This window comes from Zingiber officinale, chromosome 3A, assembly GCF_018446385.1.
Source record: "Zingiber officinale cultivar Zhangliang chromosome 3A, Zo_v1.1, whole genome shotgun sequence".
In the NCBI taxonomy this organism is placed as follows: Eukaryota; Viridiplantae; Streptophyta; class Magnoliopsida; order Zingiberales; family Zingiberaceae; genus Zingiber; species Zingiber officinale.
Genome location: NC_055990.1, coordinates 70,737,858 through 70,755,262, shown reverse-complemented (window position 1 = coordinate 70,755,262; position 17,405 = coordinate 70,737,858). Strand labels below are relative to the sequence as shown.

At 38.5% G+C, this 17,405-nt stretch overlaps 1 long non-coding RNA gene across 1 annotated transcript; it reads right to left on the bottom strand.

Moving 5' to 3' along the window:
* Positions 1-10,227: 10,227 nt before the first annotated feature.
* On the bottom strand, positions 10,228-10,709 carry LOC122053828. Its single transcript, XR_006132384.1, has 3 exons — positions 10,667-10,709; positions 10,480-10,576; positions 10,228-10,287 (listed from the first exon to the last, which is right to left on the bottom strand). It is a non-coding gene; the product is annotated as an uncharacterized LOC122053828 (long non-coding RNA).
* Between the last annotated feature and the right edge of the window lie 6,696 nt (positions 10,710-17,405).

Genomic DNA, 17,405 nt, shown 5'->3' with positions numbered 1-17,405 from the left:
TTGTATGTGGCCGGCCACCTCATGTAGAGCAAATAGGATAATTTTAATCAACAATTAAAACTTCCTTATTTGTCTTTGGAAATTTTAAAAAATAAAATTTCCTTTTAAAATCCCTTCATGGTTGATAAAAAGAAATTTCTATAATTTTAATTTTCAACATGTGAATAATTTTTCAAAGAGAAAAAATAAAATATCTTTCCAATCTACAAATAAGGAAAGAGATCTAATCTCTTTCTTTTAATCTTTTGTAGATCTTTTAAAGAGAGATATTTTAATTTTAATTCTCTGTAATAAATTATATCTTTCACATAATAAAAATTAAAATTAAAATTCTTTTTAATTTAATGGGGGCCGGCCACCTAAGCTTGGGTTCAAGCTAGGGCCGGCCACCCATGAACCAAGGCTTGGCCGACCCTAGCTTGAACCACAAGCTAGCTTGGCCGGCCCCTTTCTCGTGGGTATGAAGGTGGGTATAGGTGGGTATAGTACTCTATAAATAAGAGGCTACGATAGGGACCGAGAGGAGGAATTGGTTTTGGTCTCCCGATAAAAGTAAGCATCCCGTGTTCGCCCCGAACACACAACTTAATTTTATCAATAATAATTCATTCCACTAGAGAACTATTATTGAACTACCGCACCAATCCCAAATTACATTTTTGGGCTCCTTCTTATTATGAGTGTGTTAGTCTCCCTGTGTTTAAGATATCGAATGTCCACTAATTAAGTGAGTTACTGACAACTCATTTAATTAATATCTTAGTCCAAGAGTAGTACCACTCAACCTTATTATCATGTCGGACTAAGTCCACCTGCAGGGTTTAACATGACAATCCTTATGAGCTCCTCTTGAGGACATTATCAACCTAGTATCTCTAGGACACAGTTTCCTTTTATAATCAACAACACACACTATAAGTGATACTATTTCCCAACTTATCGGGCTTATTGATTTATCGAACTAAATCTCACCCATTGATAAATTAAAGAAATAAATATCAAATATATGTGCTTGTTATTATATTAGGATTAAGAGCACACACTTCCATAATAACCGAGGTCTTTGTTTCTTTATAAAGTCAGTATAAAAGAAACGACCTCAAATGGTCCTACTCAATACACTCTGAGTGTACTAGTGTAATTATACAGTCAAGATAAACTGATACCTAATTACACTACGACCTTCCAATGGTTTGTTCCTTTCCATTATGGTCGTGAGCTACTGTTTATAATTTATAAGATACTGATAACATGATCCTCTGTGTGTGACACCACACACCATGTTATCTACAATATAAATTAATTGAACAACTACATTTATAATAAATGTAGACATTTGACCAATGTGATTCTTATTTTTAGATAAATGTTTATACCAAAAGCTAGGATTTTAGTATACACTCTAACAATCTCCCACTTATACTAAAAGACTAAGCTGCTATATCTGCTGTCATACATCTGATTCCTAACCCTTCAACATGTCCATCAAAAGCTCTTGCCTTAAGGACCTCGGTGGAAGGATCTATAGGTCATCACCTGATGCAATCTAGGCAGCAACAACTTCTCCTCGTTTATACGATTTCTCGTATTAGGTGGTACTTGCGCTCTATTGTGTTTACTTGCCTTTATAGACTTATGGTTTCTTCGAGTTTGCTACTGCACCAATATTATTACAATAAATTGTAATAATCTTTGGACAAACCAGAAATCATATCTAAGTCTATCTTGAGATTATTGAGTCATTCAGCTTTTATAGCTACCTCAGAGGCTTGCCATATACTAAGCTTCTATGGTGGAGTCCAGAAAAACACCTATGCTTATCACTCTTCCATAGTTATGACTTTACCTCCTAAAGTAAACACAAAACCCCGAGGTTGACTTATTATTATCCCTATCCGATTGGAAGTCAAAATTCATGCAACCCACAAGGACCAAATTAACTGCCTTGTAAGCTAGCATATAATCTCTAGTGCCTCTAAGGCACTTCAATATATGCTTTACTGCAGTCCACTGTCCTTGTCCAGAGTTATTTTGATATCTGCCAACTATGCCCTTGGCAAACCAGATTTCTTATCTCATGCATAGCATTCATTAGGCTTCCGACAGCCGAAGCATAAAGAACTGCCTTTATTTCCTTTATCTCCTTTGATATCTACAGAGACATATCTTTAGATAAAGTTACTCCATCCTGAAAAGGTAAGAAACCTTTCTTGGAGTTTTGCATGCTTTAAAACGAGCAAGGATTTTTCCGATGTATGAAGCTTGGGATAAGTAAAATATTCTTTTCTTGCGATCCCTTATTACTTTGATCTCAAGAATATATTCATTCTCCCGAGTCCTTTATATCAAATTCTTTGGACAACCATACCCTTACTTCTGACAACATTTTGATATTGTTTCCAACTACCAAAAATGTTATCTACGTATAGTACAAGAAATACCACCACGCTTCCATCACACCTTTTGTATACACAAGACTTACCCGGTTACTAAATAAATCCATAGGTCTGAATTACTTTGATAAACCGGATGTTCCAAGACCTTGAAGCTTTGCCTCAGTCCATAGACTGATTGAGCTTTACACAAGATGCTCTTAGCCCTTTGCAATGAACCCTTCTGGTTGCTTTATATGGATGCTTTCTTCAAGACTTCCATTAAGGAATGCTGTCTTGACATCCACTTGCCAAATAGATAAAAGAATCCGGATAGACTTAAGCATGGCTACCAGTGAAAAAGTTTCCTTTTTCATCAAGCCTTGCTTTGAAGGTTTCTACCTTCCTGTCTATCCCTCTTTTTTCCTATTATAGACCTTTTACACCCAAAGGCTTTTACACCACTTGGTGGTTCTACAAGCTTCCAGATTTTATTAGAATACATATATTCTAATTCTATTATTCATTACTCTTTGCCAAGATGCTGCATATTTATCTTGGAGTGCTTCGTCATATGTCCGGAGATCAGGTTCATGTCCTTCAGGTATCGAGTTCAAAAACTCTCCCAAAACATGAATCTTTTAAGGTTGCCTAACAACCCTCCCACTACGATGAGGCACTTTCTACAATTGTGTATCATTTGTGATACGTGTTGCAGTTTCCTTGTGGTATCTCATCTTGTACAGTTGGTACTAGATTAGACATGTCTTTTATTATTTCCTTAAGAACAAATTTTCTTATGGGCATGAGGTTTATTCCATAGTCCTTTTCTAAAAATCGGTCATTGATGCTAACAATAACCTTCTGATTTTTAAGACTATAAACCTACTTTCATTTCTCTAGGATAACCCACAAACAAGTGAATTCCTGTCCAACTTATCATTGTCTCTCTTCAGCATATGCGTTGGACTACCCGAATCCGAATATGCTTCAAAATAGGCTTACACCTATTCAGCAATTCTATATGAGTAGAGAGTTCTGACTTTGGAAGGTACTATGTTCACTTCCGTTTCCAGAGTATATCCTTAAAATGAATTTGGTAATTTTCTAAATAACTCATCATCAATCTACTTATTTCCATAAGAGTCCTATACCTTCCTTTTTCTACACCATTCTATTGGGATATACCTAGGTGTAGTTAGTTGGGATTGAATCCCTACTTCTGATAAGTGACTCCTAAATTCTCCCAAGAGGTACTTGCCACTACGATCTCAACGTAGTGTCTTGATACTTTTACCTTGACATTTCTCCACATCAGCCTCATACTCTTTGAACTAATCAAAGCACTTAGACTTGTGGCACATCAAGTAAATGTATCCGTATATCAAATAGTTGTCTATAAAATAGACGAAATATTTGAAACAACCTCTTGCTTGGATAGTCATAGGATCACACAAATCAGAATGAACCAATTTCAACATATCTTTGACTCCATACCCCTTAGACTTGAAAGCTTCTTGGTTATTTTTCCTTCCAATTAAGACTCGCAGGTTGGAAAGATTTCCACTACTAATGAACCCAAAAGTTCATCAGCTACCAATGAATCATACTCAAGTTAATATAACCTAGCCTTAGATGCCAAAGATATAATTGGTTCATTTCCGAAGGTTACTTTCTCTTAAAGTTAGAAGATGTGTTACTAATTTCCATTTGTTGCATCCTGAGAGTTATTGGATTTATAAATTGCCAACCAACGTACCAGAACAGATAACTTCCCTCTTTTTCTTAATAACAACTTTGTTATTAAAAGAGGCAGAATATCATGTTCTTTGAATAGTTTAGAAACTGAAAACTAGTTCTTTCTAAACTTGGTGCGTAAAGACAATTACTCAAAAATCCATGTTTTATTTTTATCAAAAGATAAACATCTCCCACTGCAACAGCTGCCACTTTTATAGCAGTGCCCATGTGGACGGTGTTTTTATTTTCATTTAGTTGTCAGGTTTCCTGGAACCCTGCAATGAATTGCGGACATGATTAATGGCATCTGTATCTACACTCCAGGTTCTGGTAGATAACACCACCAAACATGTTTCAACTAATGAATAAAATACACCTATGTTGTTCTTAACTCTAAGAAGACAGTCTACCTTAATGTCCAAGTCTTATTTCCAATCATTACAATTGGGACTACTAAGCCTTTTCTATAGTATGACTACTAGGGGATTGACAAATATTTACGAATCACAAAAATATTTGGTCAAGATCAACTCCTTAAAATCTCCATAAATTTTGCGTATACAAAATCGAAGAGTAGATTTCATTAATTTTATTATCTCGTCAACTTTACTTTATGACGAATAAAATTAATAGTTGATCTGTCTTTGATCAAATATTTGGTCAAAACTCTTTGAATTTAAAATAACATTGATTCCTCAAACAATATTATTTAAATTCACCAACACCTCAAACACCGTGAATTTTGCATGCCACGTTAGTGTGGACGTATACAAATTCATCATTTGTAAGAGGAGGGTTTTACCCATTGACTATCTTGTTAATATAACCTTTTAACAAATAAAATTACCTCAAACACCATGAATCTTGTATGCCACGTTAGTGTGGACGTATACAAATTCAAACATTTGTAAGAGGGGTTTATTTTATTATATTGCCAATCTAGTTTTATGACAAATCAATAGTTGGTTTCCCTTTGGTCACACAAGTGATAGTAGTGACTCCGTTGGGGAGGATACTATTAAATGTGTCTAAGTGTATACCATTACTTGACACTAAGTCCATTAATAAGATTATGCCCCTTCCGTTGGGGAAGATCACACGCTCTTAATTAACTTCCTATAGTCATCCAAAAATGGAAGTCTGTTCTAGTGATCCGCAAACAAGCTCATCCGTTATGGAGGAAGGCACTCAGAGCCAACGCGCAAGCTTGTTTGCATCACTTACAAACCAGTAATGGAGACCATGAGATTTACTTAAAAATCCCTCTCCCACTTAGTTATTTATAAATGAGGAATTTTAACTATGCTAGCCTACTAAATATGTAAACTAACATGCACACACAGCACAATATAAAAGCAATAAATAGAAAATCTAATTTTCAACTATTATGGCTTTTATCTCTAGTTGTCCTCCGTGTGTTGTCATCCCAAGCTGCTGCCATATTTGGCCACCGCTACCGGGTCTAGCTGTCGCATCCATCTTGCTACTAGTTCCGCTAGAAGGTTCCACGCTTTGCAAGATTCGATCCATGACATAAATAGAATTTTACATTTTGATCCTATATTCCATAAAAGGAATGTACATGTATCTAGATCAAAAATAAAATCCTAATAAAACTAAATACAGCTCCTGCTGTATTTTATAATACAATCATGCACACACATATAAATGCCCTTGACATGTCCAAGGGTCCAATCACACACATAATAACTAAAAGCCATAATAGTTGGATCCTGCATCCACAAAGTTAGCACATCCTACTATTATCCTGCCTAAATTATGTATGACATGTGCATAATTAAACTAATACCAAATATACAGAGGCAAAACCCTAGCTCTGATACCAATTGTTGGTTGCTACTCAGAAAACCTAGAGGTTCCATTGTACAAAAATTTTATACAAAGGTCTGAACCTTTTCCTAGCTACCATGTGTTCTTTTAAATTAAATTTTGGATCGCCTGCGGAACTTAACACGTTTGATCCAAAACTTAATCTATTTGTTTTTTTAGGTTTTGACTTGGATCTCCTGCGGAACTTTACACGTTCGACCCAAGTCTCCTTAAGCTATTAATTCCATTAAATATTAATTTCCATAATTGGTTCCCAGTACTGACGTGGCGAGGCACATGGCCTTCTTGGATATGGGAGCAACCACCACCGACTAGACAAAACCTTTTATAGAAAGCTAATATTTAATTTCCTAAAATAACTTTAGGTTAACCGAAAAGAACAATCAAATCACAAGGAAAAGAAAAAACAAAAGAACACAACATTGAAAAACATATTCGAAATTCTAGAATCGTAAGCCTCTTGTATTTGGTATTATTTCCATAAATAACTAGCATGATGCGGAAATAAAAATTACTAGTTATACCTTGTAGAAAAACCTCTTGATCTTCTACCGTATTCCTCTTCTAACCTCGGACGTTGTGTGGGCAATGATCTACCGAGATGAGAAACCACCAACCACCTTCTTCTCCTCCAAGCAAGGTTCGGCCACAAAGGAAAACTTCACCAAGGAGAAAAACCAAAATACTAACCAAGCTCCAAGAGATGCTAGCTTTCTCTCCTTCTTCTTCTTCTTCTCCAAGTAGTATCCGGCCACCACAAGAGCTCCAAGGGGGAGAGAGAGGTTCGGCCACCACAAGAGGAAGAGAGGGAGAGGATGGCCGGCCACACCAAGGAACAAAAGAGGGAGATAAATAATAGATGTTGTACACCATGAAGGCACCCCTACCCCTTCTTTTATATTCCTTGGCTTTGACAAATAAGGAAATTTATTTATAATAAAATTTCCTTAACTTTCCTTGACAACAATTAATTAAGAAAAAATTAAATAAATTTTCCTAATTAATTGTATGTGGCCGGCCACCTAATGTAGAGCAAATAGGATAATTTTAATCAACAATTAAAACTTCCTTTTTTGTCTTTGGAAATTTTAAAAAATAAAATTTCCTTTTAAAATCCCTTCATGGTTGATAAAAAGGAATTTCTATAATTTTAATTTTCAACATGTGAATAATTTTTCAGAGAGAAAAAATAAAATATCTTTCCAATCTACAAATAAGGAAAGAGATCTAATCTCTTTCTTTTAATCTTTTTGTAGATCTTTTTAAAGAGAGATATTTTAATTTTAATTCTCTGTAATAAATTATATCTTTCACATAATAAAAATTAAAATTAAAATTCTTTTTAATTTAATGGGGCCGGCCACCTAAGCTTGGGTTCAAGCTAGGGCCGGCCACCCATGAACCAAGGCTTGGCCGACCCTAGCTTGAACCACAAGCTAGCTTGGCCGGCCCCTTTCTCATGGGTATGAAGGTGGGTATAGGTGGGTATAGTACTCTATAAATAAGAGGCTACGATAGGGACCGAGAGGAGGAATTGGTTTTGGTCTCCCGATAAAATTAAGCATCCCGTGTTCGCCCCGAACACACAACTTAATTTTATCAATAATAATTCATTCCACTAGAGAACTATTATTGAACTACCGCACCAATCCCAAATTACATTTTTGGGCTCCTTCTTATTATGAGTGTGTTAGTCTCCCTGTGTTTAAGATATCGAATGTCCACTAATTAAGTGAGTTACTGACAACTCATTTAATTAATATCTTAGTCCAAGAGTAGTACCACTCAACCTTATCATCATGTCAGACTAGGTCCACCTGCAGGGTTTAACATGACAATCCTTATGAGCTCCTCTTGAGGACATTATCAACCTAGTATCTCTAGGACACAGTTTCCTTCTATAATCAACAACACACACTATAAGTGATACCATTTCCCAACTTATCGGGCTTATTGATTTATCGAACTAAATCTCACCCATTGATAAATTAAAGAAATAAATATCAAATATATGTGCTTGTTATTATATTAGGATTAAGAGCACACACTTCCATAATAACCGAGGTCTTTGTTTCTTTATAAAGTCAGTATAAAAGAAACGACCTCAAATGGTCCTACTCAATACACTCTGAGTGTACTAGTGTAATTATACAGTCAAGATAAACTGATACCTAATTACACTACGACCTTCCAATGGTTTGTTCCTTTCCATTATGGTCGTGAGCTACTGTTTATAATTTATAAGATACTGATAACATGATCCTCTGTGTGTGACACCACACACCATGTTATCTACAATATAAATTAATTGAACAACTACATTTATAATAAATGTAGACATTTGACCAATGTGATTCTTATTTTTAGATAAATGTTTATACCAAAAGCTAGGCTTTTAGTATACACTCTAACAGAGGGCATCACCGGCCGAGGAGGACTGCACCAGCGACGATCAACTGTGTTGTCAATCTCATCTCTAGAGAAGGTGACAGAGAAAGAGACTAGGGCATGAGGAAGGGGAAAATTGGGAATCAGGAGTGTACGGTTTCACCTTGGACACCGGTTTTGTTTGCGAGAGAGAAGAGGCGTCGGGCGACGGTGAGGAGAAAAAGAAGAAGGTCGGCGAAGGGAAGCTAGGAGGGGTAAGAGGAGAGGAATAGGGAAAGATATTAGATATTTATATTTAGAACTTAAGTTTCAGTAAATCAAAACCTAAGTTTATTCCTCAATCAACTCCCATTTTTGGGTTTTCCAAACAGGTTTTTCCTAAGCCTAAAAATCTATCCCCTTATAATACGTCATACGAGCTCCAAAAAATGTCACGCCCCAGAGGAGTCTCTGTCCGAAGAAATTTCGACAGCATCTCCCCTATACGGCGGACAATATGAAACTTTCTATATATCACATATACATCAGCCACAGGCGGCTGGAATGATAACAAAAAATAAAAACAAACACCACGCAGTTTATAAAGATATTCAGCCTCTGGCTGTCACAACCACGCAGTTAATAATAGTAATCAATAATAGTAGGACTCTGACTCGAAATCCACCCTACTCCACTACACTCGTAAAGCTCAAATCCAACGAACTCACCTCTTCTGCCGTCCAGGCAGGCATATAGTAGAATAAAAACCAAACCATCCAAAAGACCATCAAACGGTAACAATCCGTACAATATCCATAAATAAAATCCAAAACAAAACTAAAACATAGTCTGATGGAAGAAAACCAAAATAAAGCAAATAACAACCTAGTAGAGAACTAGCTCTACGTGCTGATGGGGGGCCAGCGACTGGAACTGCTCAGTCCAACACTGAGCAGGTACAACTGATATGCATAATAAAACAAATAACAGACAACACTAATCATGCGTACAGTCTCCTGAATATGAGGAGGATAAATGCAACTGAAATGAAATCAGAAGATAACTGTCTTGACCGGATCAAAGTATAAAGGTAACAAGTCGTCAGACCGAGTGAGTCATAATCCTGTATGCATGTCAATCAATGCATCCAAACAAATGCAACATATAAGTGCAGCAATCACAAGCAAATAAAATGCAATAAATGCATATAGTCACCCTACTCGAAATCAATGCTCCTAACAGTGACTGAGTGGATCGTAGTACTCCGTCCTGTGACCCCAAATCATAAATGGGGGCTCAATGCTCATCTCCCGGTACGATGGCGGGAGGATATCTCTCTACCGAGTCTCGACCAACGGAGCCAAATAAAGTCCACCATCTGCCGGCCACCACGCCGCTACCCTAAATGCCGGAGCCAAGCAGAGAATGCGGCTACCACTGAGTCACCGACCAACGAGCAAGAACCGCCACACACCGGATATACAAATCCATGGGTGATGTGTGCAGTATGTAACTGGCGATGAGCTCAACCAAAGTAGAGCCGACAATCGCACAGCATGCAATCATGATGCATGATACTGAACATGGCAATCTCATGAATAACATGGCATGATCCATATAAATAGATACAAAGTGTGTACCACAAGAAGACGTATCAAATAGAAGGTACACAAATCGAAGAGGGTATCAAATAAACCCTAGGTCCAGAATATAACAGAGCATGTGGTTAGGTCACTACCTAAGGCATATGTGATCAGGTAGATAATATGTAGTGCAGAATAAATAAACAAACAACATGTACTAATCATGTAGTGACCAACCGAAATAAACAGGTAACACAATTACTGTTATATGTTAAACATATTATCATGCATATCAAAAGACATAAGTCAAAGTACCCGCCTCCAATCGAAATGGTCCAACTCGGACGTCGAGATGCTCGTCTCGAATCAAAGTCCTGTGTTAAATCGCACAGTTTAGCTAATTTAATTATAAACAAATAGCTAAACAAATTTCTAACCCACTAACCAGTTAGGGTTAGTTTCGTTAACCCCAATTACACCATTACATAACTTCCAAACCTAATTATTAATTATTGCTAACTCAACTAGCAATAATCTACCACAAATATCAAAACCCTAATCCTTACCTTAATTCAACAGGCAGGAAAGGTGCTGTCGATTGCTACAAAAAGTGGCTGCCGGAATAGGGCAACTCTAATATCGCCGATCTGTTGTACCAAGGATCTGAAAAACCAAAAGGTACCGATCTAATGTTATGATCAACAGTAGCTATAGAACAAGAACAGAACACTAGATCACGACCTAAACCCTCACCTTTCTGTCACAATACCGTATCACCACTGCTCTGAGGAGGAAGTGTGAGAAGGTCTCGGCTCCGGTTAGAGTGGCGGCAGAGAAGTAGAAGGGCACAAAGCGATCGGCGGTGGCTCTAGTCGCCGGCGGCAGAGAAGAAATTGGCCGGCACTGTGCAAAAGAGCCACAGCGGCAGTACACAGGGAGGAACTAGGCACCGGAGACTGGTGCTGAACTTGTGGCCGGCGCTCGGCTTCGTCTCGGCGCTGCCACCAATTGAGAGAAGGCGCGAACCGCCGGGGCCGGCGGTTAGGGCAAGGAGTCGAGCACGAGGAAGAGGCGTCGGCGCGAGGAGAAAGGGTGCGCTCGGGTGCGCGAGTGAGAAAAGAAACGGCGAGGAAATAAAGAAAAATATAAAGAAAAAGAAAAAGAAAAGGAAAAGGAAAAGAAAATAAATCTTTTCCTCATTAAAACAGGGTAACCTAAACAGACCTTTCCCGGACCCTGTTTTTGTCCCCGTTAACATGTCCATACGAGCTCCGAAAAAATTCTCGAAAAATTTCTAAAAATTCCGGAAAATTCCCTTATCATTTTCGGTATTTTACATTCTCCCCCACTAATAAAAATTTGGTCCCCAAATTTCATTATCTACCATCTGCAAGTACTAACAACAGATATATAGTAGAAATGCTGAACGGTAAATAAATCACATACCTCAAGTGAAAAGATGGGGATATCGAGCTCGGATCGTATCCTCGAGCTCCCAAGTAGCCTCCTCGTCCGAATGATGCTGTCATCCGACTTTAACCAGCCGGATAGTCTTGTTCCGCAACTGACCCTCTTTCCGGTCCAGAATCCGTACCGGAATCTCCTCATAAGTAATGTCAGGCTGAACTGGAACTGGAATATCTGTCAGCACATGCGTCGGATCAGGTACGTATCTCCTCAGCATAGATACGTGGAATACATCGTGGACGCCTGACAGGGACGGTGGTAGTGCCAACTAGTAAGCTACTGCTCCAATCCTTTCCGAGATCTTGAAAGATCCAATGTACCGCGGAGCTGGCTTACCTCTGAGGTCAAATCTCTTCACCCCTTTCGTGGCCGAAACTCGCAGAAATATATAGCCGCAAATAGAGAACTCAAGGTGTCTCCGACTCGGGTCAGCATAACTCTTCTGGCAGTCTTATGCCTCTGTCATCCTCTGTCCGATAGTAAGGACCACTCTGCCTCGCTGAGCTCTATGAGGTCCCAACAACTGGCCTCTCGGATTCTCATCCTAATCGACGACTGAGCAATTATGGTAACGAGACTACCCTACTCGGTCTGTCCCTGCTCCTCAAGGTCTAAGTCAGAGAAATCCTGAATCAAATCTCTGACCACAACTCGGTGGCAAGCTAAATTCCCGCTGGACCTCTAGCTAAGTCCATCGGCAACCACATTAGCTTTTCCCAGGTGATGGCTAATGGTACAATCATAATCCTTCAGGAACTCCATCTATCTCCTCTGTCGAAGATTAAGTTCCTTCTGAGTGAACAAATATTTGAGACTCCGATGGTCAGTGAGAATCTCAATGTAATATCATACAGGTACTGCCGCCAAATTTTCGGGCAAAAATAATAGCAGTCAACTCCAGATCATGAACTGAGTATTTTCTTCTCAGGCTCCCCCAACTATCAAGAAGTATATAAGAATACTCAACCGTGCTGCATCAGAACAGCACCCATACCCTGTAGAAACATGTCGGTGTAGAGGACAAATCCGTCCTTTCTAGAAAGTAAAAACCAAAAATCGAAGCCGACACTAGTCTTCGCTTCAACTCCTAGAAGCTGATATTGAAATCCTCAGTCTAAATAAACTTCACGCCTTTCATGGTCAGGCGTGTAAGTGACATAGCAATCCGTGAGAAACCCTCAACGTATCTCCGGAAATATCGGCCAAACAAAGGAGGTTACAAGCCTCTTCTATTGACTCCGTCTACTCCCGACGGTAACAATCTCGATCTCATGTGGAACCACGGTATACTTCTATTGGTGACCGTGTGGCTCAAACATCTCACATAAAACAATCCAAACCAGCACTACTGATAATCACATATAGATGTTCTCGTCGAATCATCTCTAGATCTATGCAAAGGTAGTGTACGTGACTCACCTCGGATCCGTAATAGATCACAACATCGTCCACAAAGATAATGGAAACCTATCCAAACATCCTCGACATACCAGGATCATCGAGTCCCTGAAAACATCTAAGGCACTGTAAGCCTCTATGGCAAAAACTGAGACACATAATGTACGTATCACATACATTCCTATCCATAGGATCTCCAATAATAAATCGAAAAAAATCTGATCATCAATAACATAAATCACCAAAGAATAAATCCTCCAGAGTGAGAGCAACGCTCCATCACAGGAAACACCACATATGTGGGAGCAACGCTCTACCACAAGAAATCCTCAACATGTGGGAGCAACACTCCACTACAAATAATCTGAAATATGTATCGCAATAAATATAGGAGCAATGCTCCGCTACCAGCAATCCGTGATATGTGGGAGCAATGCTCCACCACAAAACAATACCTAAGTACCTCAAGGCACCTAACTATCCAGCTAGAGACTGTACAAGATCTCTCTACCACAATTCGCTGTGGTTAGCCTAGGATATAACAACCTAGTAACTAATCAAATCCATCATCAACTCTATCAGCATCCTAGTGGGTCATCCACTGATAGGAAAATTAGTTGATGAGTTAATTCAACAAATGATATAATGCAGTCACTCCACATTTTGCATTCAGTATAAGTAGAATCATCCTATTGCTACCAATGTATACACCTAGCACACATGCTCACACAACATATGTATGATCAACAAAATCCTCCAATTATTATACACCAAACATACTCACAACTCAGGTATAATCAGTATGATACCTCCAACAATACATACCGAACACGTGTGCAAAATCAATGTAGGTAAAATCAACAATACACCTCAAACAACGCTCATATGACATATCTTCACCTATGCCAAGAGTATAACCAACATATACTTCCAATAAAGCATACTAAACTCAGGTGCACTCACAAATCAAACATAATCAAAAAGTTACCTCAGATACCACACCAAACACATATGTACATATCACAACTCAGATTAAATCGACAAAATGCTTCCATCAAAACACCACCGATGTACTTATACTACATCTCGGATTTAATCAACAAGCTATCCTCAATAATACCTTCAGATACATACACCGAACTACATATCTATGATCCACCAGGAACCTTCAAACCATATCAGAACATGGATATATATACTACTGGCAAATGGACCGTCTACCATAGGACTCCTACAACACATAACAATCATAATATACATGCAACATAGACATGCAAAATCAGCATACCAGCTCAATCAAAGAGACCAACCTTATGTTACCAACACTCATGGGTTACGGTATATCTAAACAAAATTCATGCATATGTATCAAGCATGAATACATCAATCAAAAGCAACCCAAAATAAAGCAGCCTAATCATCCAGTAACAACCCTGCTCTAGGTTCAAAGGAACTGGTATCGGACAAGAAAGATATACACACCATGGTATAACATTGCAAGTCAATGTCATACACTACCAAGACTATATCTAATGGGGAAAATTTTATCATCATAAATCCAAATGTACTCTCCCAGTATACACTAGTAACGATTGTATCCCATAAGTGTTAAGCAATTAGCTCTACACTTCCTTACACCAGCGGGGTCACATATCCCAACGCACCCTCTAAGTTATCCCACCAGGTATATACAGTCCACGGTCAAAGTCTTCATGGAATAGGATACATCGATCATTTATAAACTATCCAAGCTGAAAATGATTTATGACTAAATCAGTCCTTCCCACGTCAGTACAAAACATGTACTCAAAGGTACTCTAGATACATAACTAAGCACAAATAACCTAAAGGTTCGAACCTCTAAAAATAGATCATGGCAATCCTTTACAGATCAACCAACAAAACTAAATCATTTCATGGGTCAATTCAACACTAATTACATCAACTCAAACTAGAGAATGTCAACCCACATAATACCATATGTATAAATGTGTACGACCCAAAATAAAAAGTCAGAATTCAAGATCATCTAGACACTCTCATTTTTATCCTCAAAAATATCAGCCCACATAATATCAGATGAATCAGTCTCTACTCCCCATGAGGGCAAGTTAGCATTCAAAACATCGATCATTATATATCCACATAGTCCCAAATCAGAGGAAGCATATATCATATTTTTTTTTCCATCCTGTTAACTATCCATAACCAACTAGATTTATTAAAATCTCATAGGCACATTCAACCGTAAACTCTCCAGCACCCAATTTTTAATCTGATCACCAACCATAATCATCAAAATAGTTATCCACTAAAAGATCATCAACAACCACATAACATTTACTCTCTTAAATCATTAGAAATCAACACATCAAAATATCTGATCTCACAATATCCCTCAACCTCAAACCATTCTCAACAATGATCAAACATGGTAACTCCCCTAATGAACAATTTCCATCGTACCTGATACCCTAATATCCAAAAGATATCAGTATAAAAACTCTACTGGCTAAGTCAACAGGAATAAGTAGTATCATCCACTACTCAGCTAACAATAGCAGAGGCTGGTATGTGCCTCCATCTCCTACTAGTAGTAACAGAAGCTCAAACTACTGATGGTATGATGTGCAAAATCACCAGAGACTATAATCCTTGATCTCTATTAAGGTCAACCATGCTCAATGGCTAACCCATCACATGTAATATAGGCTATAGCAATCAGACAGGTACTAAAGATAAAGTGCTAATAGATGTCATAACTATCATAAAATAAACATCATACCTATTTGCCGTCTGGAGATGTTCCATCGCTGTCCAGCCCCCAACTTCTGACCTCAAAATTTCGAACGAGAAAATCGCCGGAAATCCATATAAATCTGAAACAGAAATCCAAACCCAATTGTAATGGAAAAATCCATGTCACTCAAACAACTACCCAGTTTGACTCGCAAACTTGGGCTAATCCAAAAATCCAGAATACCCAAAAACAGGTATCCGATAAATCACCAGAACACCGAAAGCAGGTATCATAACCCGCTCTGATACCAAATAAATTGGTATCAGATAAATCTCAAAAATCCAACACACGAAAATCCAACAAGTATCGCCAAACTTTAGCGCTCTGATACCACTAAATTGTCACGCCCCAGAGGAGTCTCTGTCCGAAGAAATTTCGACAGCATCTCCCCTATACGGCGGACAATATGAAACTTTCTATATATCACATATACATCAGCCACAGGCGGCTGGAATGATAACAAAAAATAAAAACAAACACCACGCAGTTTATAAAGATATTCAGCCTCTGGCTGTCACAACCACGCAGTTAATAATAGTAATCAATAATAGTAGGACTCTGACTCGAAATCCACCCTACTCCACTACACTCGTAAAGCTCAAATCCAACGAACTCACCTCTTCTGCCGTCCAGGCAGGCATATAGTAGAATAAAAACCAAACCATCCAAAAGACCATCAAACGGTAACAATCCGTACAATATCCATAAATAAAATCCAAAACAAAACTAAAACATAGTCTGATGGAAGAAAAACCAAAATAAAGCAAATAACAACCTAGTAGAGAACTAGCTCTACGTGCAGATGGGGGCCAGCGACTGGAACTGCTCCGGACAACCTCAGTACAACTGATATGCATAATAAAACAAATAACAGACAACACTAATCATGCGTACAGTCTCCTGAATATGAGGAGGATAAATGCAACTGAAATGAAATCAGAAGATAACTGTACTGACCGGATCAAAGTATAAAGGTAACAGGTCGTCAGACCGAGTGAGTCATAATCCTGTATGCATGTCAATCAATGCATCCAAACAAATGCAGCATATAAGTGCAGCAATCACAAGCAAATAAAAATGCAATAAATGCATATGTCAACCCCATACTCTGAAATCAATGCTCCTGAGCAATGCGGGATGCTGTCGGAGTACTCCTGTCCTGTGACCCCAAATCATAAATGGGGAGCTCAATGCTCTCATCTCCGCAGACACGATGACGGGAGGATATCTCTCAGCTACCTACCGGAGTCTCGACCAACGGCAAATAAAGTCCACCATCTCACGGCCACACTGCTACCTAAATGCCAGCGAGCAACAGGCGGAACCGATCGACGGCTACCACGCGAGTCACGACCAACGGAGCTAAGCAATGAACCGCCACACACACGGCGGATATACAAATCCATGGGTGATGTGTGCAGTATGGCGATGAGCTCAACCAAAGTAGAGCCGACAATATCATGATGCATGATACTGAACATGGCAATCTCATGAATAACATGGCATGATCCATATAAATAGATACAAAGTGTGTACCACAAGAAGACGTATCAAATAGAAGGTACACAAATCGAAGAGGGTATCAAATAAACCCTAGGTCCAGAATATAACAGAGCATGTGGTTAGGTCACTACCTAAGGCATATGTGATCAGGTAGATAATATGCAGTGCAGAATAAATAAACAAACAACATGTACTAATCATGTAGTGACCAACCGAAATAAACAGGTAACACAATTACTGTTATATGTTAAACATATTATCATGCATATCAAAAGACATAAGTCAAAGTACCCGCCTCCAATAAGAAATGGTCCAGTCTGACTC